The sequence below is a fragment of the Nuphar pumila genome, chromosome 6 (assembly GCF_984573655.1).
Source record: "Nuphar pumila chromosome 6, dmNupPumi1.hap1.1, whole genome shotgun sequence".
NCBI lineage: Eukaryota > Viridiplantae > Streptophyta > Magnoliopsida > Nymphaeales > Nymphaeaceae > Nuphar > Nuphar pumila.
The window spans coordinates 15,675,135-15,683,267 of NC_143254.1; the positions used below are offsets into that span (position 1 = coordinate 15,675,135).

General features: G+C 38.3%; 1 pseudogene; it reads right to left on the minus strand.

Moving 5' to 3' along the window:
* Nucleotides 1-2,161: 2,161 nt before the first annotated feature.
* LOC149834091 (uncharacterized) lies at nucleotides 2,162-6,612 on the minus strand (annotated as a pseudogene).
* Between the last annotated feature and the right edge of the window lie 1,521 nt (nucleotides 6,613-8,133).

The following is an 8,133-nucleotide window of genomic DNA, read 5'->3' on the forward strand; positions in this document are numbered from 1 at the left end:
AAATTATGGATCTGGTTTTCACATTACATTCAAGCAATTAAATCTTAAAAAGTGTAGAAGCCAGTGTAGAATTACAAAATTACCAAAACTTACTCTATCTCAAGAACATAACCCATCATCTGACATATGATATAGGATCCATCTTATATTCAATCTTGGCCGTCCAACCAATGGCTAGGATTAGTCCACATTTTCACCTGGATACGGACTAATTCTAGCAGTCCAGATGCATCAGTTGGACAAATAGGATCATTTTTGCTGTTTCGTACTAGATAGACCTAAAGCCTTGCTTTAGCAGCTAAGCATCTGTCGCAAAGTGCAAGTGGCTCAGTTGCAGTTTGATTTGAGCGGTAGTTGTCTACTTGTTTGCAACCGAAACTGCTCTCATAACTAGATCTCACATGGCCGTAACAAGCATTGGACCAATATCAGTGAGTACTGAATCTGGATCTGGTCTCTATTAGGCTAACATTGGTCAGGTGAAATCTAATATGTATGTTGTTTAGGATCAGTTCTCTATGTCACACCTCTGGCCAAAATGAAGTAAAGTTCTTTTGTTATCTTAGTTAATACAACTCTTTAGTTGGTTTTAGATCTAGGCCACAACTCGCATAGCCTAAATTGGACAGAAATTGTAAGACTGGGGTCTAGGTCCAAATCCAGTCTGATCCGATGCAACACAAGGAATCATTCTGGTTTTTTTTGTTAATTTTTTTTTTATCCAAGACAGGTCTGGCCCAGATCAGGGCAGCACCATGGTGGTGCATTTAACTGGAGCACAGTTGTATGTTTTCTTCCATCTTGTGGATTTGGACCATGCATTGATGAGAATGTCAAGCTTATCGTTGTATGGGTCCATATGAAATGAAAACGGATTTTGTAACCAATAATATGCATAATTTACAAGCTTACAAAATATTATTCCAACAATGATCTCTCTCTCTCTCTCTCTCTCTCTCTCTCTCTCACATACCATCTTTTATTTATAAACTGAACAAAGAAAAAGGGGTGATCAATCCCACTTGCTTTTTACTGAAATAAATTCAAGAGCCGGTACAAGTTTAGAAATGCATACAATTTACAAATATTAACAAACAAGATGATGTAATCAACTTAAGCAGGTGTAAAACTCTCCTACATCTATGTCAACAGTTTAGCTAATTCCGCATTCACTATAACGAACAGAGTAAATAGCAGAGATTCTTTAACGGCGATAAAACAAGTCGTCGCTATTGACTAGAATTAACGATGACTTTAGATATTCCTATGAATGTCTTGGCCCGACACGAATGTCGTCGTTAAAGATGGCAATCTATAATAGCACATTTATATATTGTCGTTATAGGTAGTTTATAACGGCTACATTATATGGTCGTTAAATATATCATCGTTATAAACATACCTATAACAACGACTTTAGATATCGCTGTTATAGGTGTGTTTATAATGATGACATTATAGGTTAAACAACTTATATGGCAATACATTACAATAAAAATGTGGATTAGCGACGGACGCTATCCATCGCTAAACAATTTAGCGACGGATTAGCGATGGATAGCGTTCGTCGCATAATCCTAGTCGCTAATTAGTGACATAATTTATTTGTTGCTACTTTCATCGCTAATGTGTGATGGATTAGCGATAAAAGTAGCGATGGACATGATCTGTCACGAGTCTGTCGCTAAATAAGCACTTATTTGGGTTTGCGGTGGATTATATTTTGTCGCTATTTTCGTCGCTAAAATAGCAACAAAATTAGCGACGGAATATAATCTGTCACAAACCATCCAAAATACATTGCTAAATAATACCGACAGATATTATATGTCGCTAATCTGTCATAAAATTTAAAAAAAGAGCCCTGAGGCGTGCGCCTCATACGCCTTGAGGCAAGGCGAGGCGAGGCATACACACCTTGAATTTTTTAATCAAATGAGGGTCAAAGTCCTCATTTGACCAAAAATTAGGGTTTTTTTACGCAATTTTAACTATACTGCCAATAAAAAATTGGGTATGATTCATAAGAAACTGGGTCTCAAACATAAGCCCAAGAAACCGGGTCTCAAATCGGGACCCGCGTCGGGGGAACCCCCTCCTTTAAGAAAAAAAACTCTTAATCAGGCTCCACAAGTCATCACGAGTCCCCTACGGTGGTCCTCTAGAGCCATCCACCGGACTCTTCCAAGGCCTTTCTTCTCCAAACACCAGCAATCCCATTGAATCCAAAGAAATTCAAGAATACGCCATTCACCTGTTGCTCCACTTCAAAATGGGAATTGTCATGAAAAAAAGGCAAATAAAATGTCCAAGAAGCTCATTCTCAATTTCATGAAATTTCTTAAGGTACACTCAACATAATACCTCTCTGTTGGCAACAAAAATATACAAAATTATAAAGCAAAAATGAAAAGAAAAAGAATGTAGCCTTGATTACCCTCTAGACAATAACAATCAATCTAAATCTAAAATAGGACGCAAAGTCTGACTCAGATTAGAAACATCAACTTACAGTTTCTCTATGTAAGTCAAATTTTCCAATAGTGGGGGTATAGGGCCAGTCGAAAGGTTGCAGCTCAAGTCTCTGAAACAAAAAAAAGATAGCAAATTATTTCAAGGTTGTCATCCATCATATAGTCAAGGCACAAAAAGAAAAGAAAAGAAAGAAACCTTTCAACACAACAAAGTTTCACTAAAAAAATGATATTTGATATCTGAGGTTGTACTTTCTTGTACTCAAAATAGTAAACATTTAATGACTGAAAACTTAATCTTTCATGCCTTTAATTGAAAACTATGAAGGCTATCCTCTATATGAGTTGCATGCTATCTTATCAAGCAAGTAAAAATTTCACAAGTTTATGACAGAGGTGCTCACAGAACAGCAAGAGCTTGCATCAAGCCAATCACAGATGGGATGTCTCCACTCAATCTCTTCCCTTGAAGTGATCTGGCACCAATGCAAAAAATCAGCAAATTGGCCAAGTGTACAACTTGGATAACTGTTTCAAATTATTAAAGACACATACAGAAGAGAACACGTGCTGGCAGGAGATTCAAATTCATGGGAATGATACAAATTTTCAACTTTTTTGTTTTTGTTTTAGAAAAGATCATCACATTCGCCATCTTCTTGAAGGCTTATAATTTTGGGCACAGACTCAAACTAATAAATGTAGCTATTGGAGAATCTCAACACTTAAACACAAGACTACCAAAAGGATGAGTTGTGTATAAGATGGAAACTAAGTCACTACAAGATTAAGAGAAGAAGTGACCCCCCATGCTCCTTTTGGAGCAGAACTACATCTTGAAAGAAAGGGAAAACAATTATGTCTGTATGCATGTTAACATTTCTTAATTCTGAAACCAACCCATACAGACTCAAGAAAAATAAAGACAAAAGAAAAAGAAAAAGAAAAAAAATGAAAAATAATACCTTGGCCAACCATGCATGTTAGAAAACAAATTGCACAACCATGCATGCTTGGTGAGATGGTGGGCCTGTGGGCCACAAGAGGTTACCAACACTAGTTAAGACTGTAAGAACTTGAGATCAATAGACCTACATAAATAATTAAATAAAGCACAATTTTCTAAGAAAAACTTTGTTATTCTCTTGGATTCATCATCATGTCATCCATTAGCAGTGTCTTAATTGGCCTGTAATGCATCAAGTTGTAACAGAGAATGCACATGCTTGGTGAGATGGTGGGCCTGTGGGCCACAAGAGGTTACCAAAGCAGTGGCCCTACCATGAACAACACATGGTGGCAGTCTTCCCCTTAGCTTGACATATACAACTTGCGCAAATATCTATCGAAAATTCCTAGCCTTTTCAAGCATGATAAACCTAACTTTCTAAGATACCTAACACAAGGTGGCAGGAGTTGAAATCAGAGCAAACATAAGCTTTCAACCAAAGGCACCTCTCTAACCAAAGCATATTTATTGACATATTAACTAACACCAGAAAGTGTCTGTGTGTGTGCTTCAAAAGACCTCACCTTTTCCTGCTTTTTCAGTGTCACGGCCAACATGGATGGAGGCACCACAATTTGCAACACCCCACAATTAAAGGGAAAATAAACAAAAAGGGAGGAAAATGTTCAATTAGTGGATGAATCAACAGGCACAAAACAAAGATAAGAATAAAAGCTTCTAGTCGATAATGAATCAGCAACCAACTTTTTTTAATTGCACACACACACAAGCTCAGTTGCTTACCCATGAGAAAGTGTTGATATCTACTGTCTCATGGCGCCATGTCAGTCGCTTTTCATTACCCTCACCATAGGCAGAATTTATGTGCTCCTTGTGTCTCAAGCCTAGTTTCCTAATAGCCTCCTTGATGACATCGATTCCACCATCACTTCTCATTGACTTTGTATTAAGGAAACAGATAATCATATCATTTTTAATGATATTGAGAAAAAAGAGAACACTTTATTTTCTTGTGAAAGCAAGTAAAAATATAAAGAGAGTATTGCACAATATGGAGAAAGGCTGCCAAATACAAGAATTGGATAGTTGGCAATTATGAATATTTGGACACCAAACACAACATTGATAAGATGGAATTCATGACTAGGCATAAAATGGAGTTGTAGCTTTTATATGATGAGTGAGAAAAAACTCAACTGTAGTTGGTATGAGCACCAGCACCGTTTCAGTCACCCTATTTTTCACCAAAGAGAGAATTTAACATAACTACTAATGAATGAAAACTAAAATAGCAAATGTTTATACAACAATGCTATCTCTTTCACATCAACAAAATCCCCAAAATCAAAAAACAAAAAAACTTTACATTTCAGTTAATGTAGAGAAAATACAAAAATGAAAGATCTAAAATCAAAAGTTGTGATTAATCGACACAATCAGTAGAATGCTTAAAAGAAACAAGTAATGCAAATATTTATGCACCAATATGAGACTATTTTACAATTTCATTTTGTGATTACCCTATGTATGTTTGATAGCAAACCAAAAAGAAACAAAACGATCAATGCAAACAGACAAGGGATTTGAATTACCGGAATAGGTTTCAAGTCAAAAGACAGAACAACTCCAACAATTTCCGTGATCCTCTATTTTATCAAAGAAAAAGAGTGTGCATAAGCACATTGCAGAAGAAAATATGAACATCAGAAATAAAAAAAAATGGAAAACCCATAACTTAATCACAAAAGCAATTCTGGATACCTCAAGAATGTAGCGAGCAACCCATAGCTCATCTCCAGCAGAAATACCAACAACAGGATCAACTTGGAACTCCCACTGTTAATACAAAAGCACAAATTTGAAAATGAAAAACAGGACTAGGGAAGCAAGAACAGAGTAAGCAACTATTTGAGATTTAAGAGTTGTGATGGAACAAACTTTAGAGCAAACTAGATAAATCATGTAGAGATAGAGATTGACATGTCCAGACATAACTTCACCATTGATGTCACTAATGTTGACTCCAGCATAAAGGCATGCTTTGTAATGTGAGTCGACAATGTCACGACCAAAAGCTTTGTCAGCTCCAGCAGCACAGTAATAGGGTCTGACTACCCATCAGAGAGGGAGGGTGCAGCAGGGCCACTGACAACTTGGAACTCCCACTGTCAAAATAAAATCTGCTTAGGATTTCTTTCCATCCTCCTCCAGCAGGTGCATGCTACTATAGACCAAATACAACGAGCACTATAAACAACCACCATGACAAAACCACATTTACACAATTCCATGAAACCAAATTTAGATTTTTTTTCAGATCATAGTACATACACAAAAAAAATGAAAACAGGAACAAGGAAAGGGCAACTGCCACCTTTTTGGAAGAAGAAAATGGACCACTTAAAATCATGTTCCTTTTCTTTTCACATTGCGAGGAAAGAAAGAAACATAACTGTGTTTTCGTAAATACATTCTGGTTGCTAGGGCCCAGGCAACTGGAGTTGTTGCATGTGCTTGGAAAAGATGAAAAAGCCTATTTTAGTTTCAAGCTTAGTTCAGTATGTCACCAAACTTGCACATTTCATACTCACTAACATATGCACCTCAGTTTGATTTGGGCCAAAAAATCCTTTTATCTACCATTTCAAACATTCATGTTCCACAGATCCTATTGATAGCCAAGAGGACATCCCACTATACTAATTGTGTGTGACATGTACAAGAATGAGAGCATGATTTCAAAGATGAAAAGGGGCGATTTGAGTACGGCAGACGGAGGAGCGACGATAGGTCTTCTGCAGGATCCATTCCAGCGAGGTCTATGGTGACGGTGCTGAGGCAGATCGAAGGGACAGAGAGAGAGCAGAGGGTTGAAACCCTCTGCAAATCTCTCCTTTGGAAACCCCAATAGAAGGGGGTTTCTCCTTTGCCTTTAATACCCGAGCGCCACCTGTTCCGGCTACTCCCCCAATCGAAGGGGGTTTCTTCGATTGATCTTGAAACCCCAAAGGAGAAGGCTTCATCTACTTCATTGTCGCCTCTTGAGATCGTTGACGAGGCAAATGAAGACGGCAGCTCCATTGCAGACGCGGTGGTCGACTTCGCCTTCACTGCTAGTGGCTTCGATTCTGCACCTTTGCTCGATCGTGTCCTTGGCGTCGGTGACATGGTTGCTTTTTGCTTTTTGCTTTTCGCTTCACCAACTCATCGATCTCGATGGAGCACTTGTTGATAAGCAAGTCGATAGATGGAGAGGGAACCAGCGCAGGTCGTTAATCACTTCCCCAAATCCTTCTTCTCCTAGTTTCTTTTCTCGCATACCTGATCATGTTAAATCTACAGGCAAGGTGGGCGAGGACGCCTCCCAGCTTGGTGCTGCCGCCGGCAGAGGGGTCGTCGCCGTCGCTGAAGATAACGCAGACGACGACGGAGTCAACCTAGGGGAGGAGGGAGGCGAAGTGCCCTAAGCAACTCTGTAACAAGAGAGAGGGAGGGAGAATTTAGCACCCTAATTTAATAAAAAATTAGCGACGGAATTAGTGAGGGACTTTCCATCGCAAAATCTGTCGCTAATTAGTGACAAATTTTGCGACGGAATATTTTTGTCGCTTATTCATCGCTAAATTGCGACAGTTCTTATGCCAGATATTTTTTGTCGCAAATCCGTCGCTACTTAGCGACGGATTTTGCGACAGAAAGTTTTCTGTCGCTAATGTCACAAATATTTCAAAGATTAGCGATGGATAGTTTTCTCTCACTAGTTCGTCGCAAATTTGCAATGAATTTTTTTCGTCGTAAATTTTCGTCGCTAATCGAGGTTTTTCTTGTAGTGATATTTAACAGCCATATAATATTGCAACTATTGATATATAATGATGAGATATATGGTAGTTAATTATTGCCATTAAAAAAAATTACGGTAATACTTAACGGGCATATACTATCGTCGCTATTGATATAAACGATGAGATAAAAATGGTCGTTGTTATAGCCTTTCTGTATAACGGTGACATTTTTATCGTCGTTATAGCCTAGTATTTTAAAAGGGCCTGATGAATCCTTTTTTATTTCTCTCTTCTTCTCTCTATGTCTCTTTCCCTCTCTCCACAATCTGTCTGCACTCTCTCTAGACCACTGTCGGTTGCTGCCAGAGTGCTTGCTTCCTCCTCCCTGCATGGTACCTCTCTCTCTCTCTTTCTCCTCTTCTCTTCTCCTCCTTCCTTCTCCTCCCCTTGTTCCTTTCATCCTCTCGCGCTTTGAAGGCCTCTAATTTCCCCTCCTTTCATAACTTGAGTTGGCCTTTGTTGGTTTCAGAATTCATGTCTCTCTATGGTGAAGAAATTGCATCTTCACTAGGTTGTTCTTCTTAAGAATTTTCAAGTTAATGGTGGCTTGATTATGGCCATGGGTGAATAGTTAGATCTTGAAACAAGTACTTTTTTTTGTTGTGGACGGTGGATATTATATATAGTAGAGCGTAACTACCTACACTATGATTCATGCCTGTCACAGCCTATAGGGCTTTTATAGGATTTTTCCCATCTTTTTATTGAATCTTGTTGTACATACGCCTTGTAGAAAATCGACTCTTGCATCGTTTGATTCTGATGCATGGGTAAGTTTTATGAGGTATGAAAATCGATGGTGTGAAATTGTTACATATGTCATAAATTTCTAAGACTTAAAATT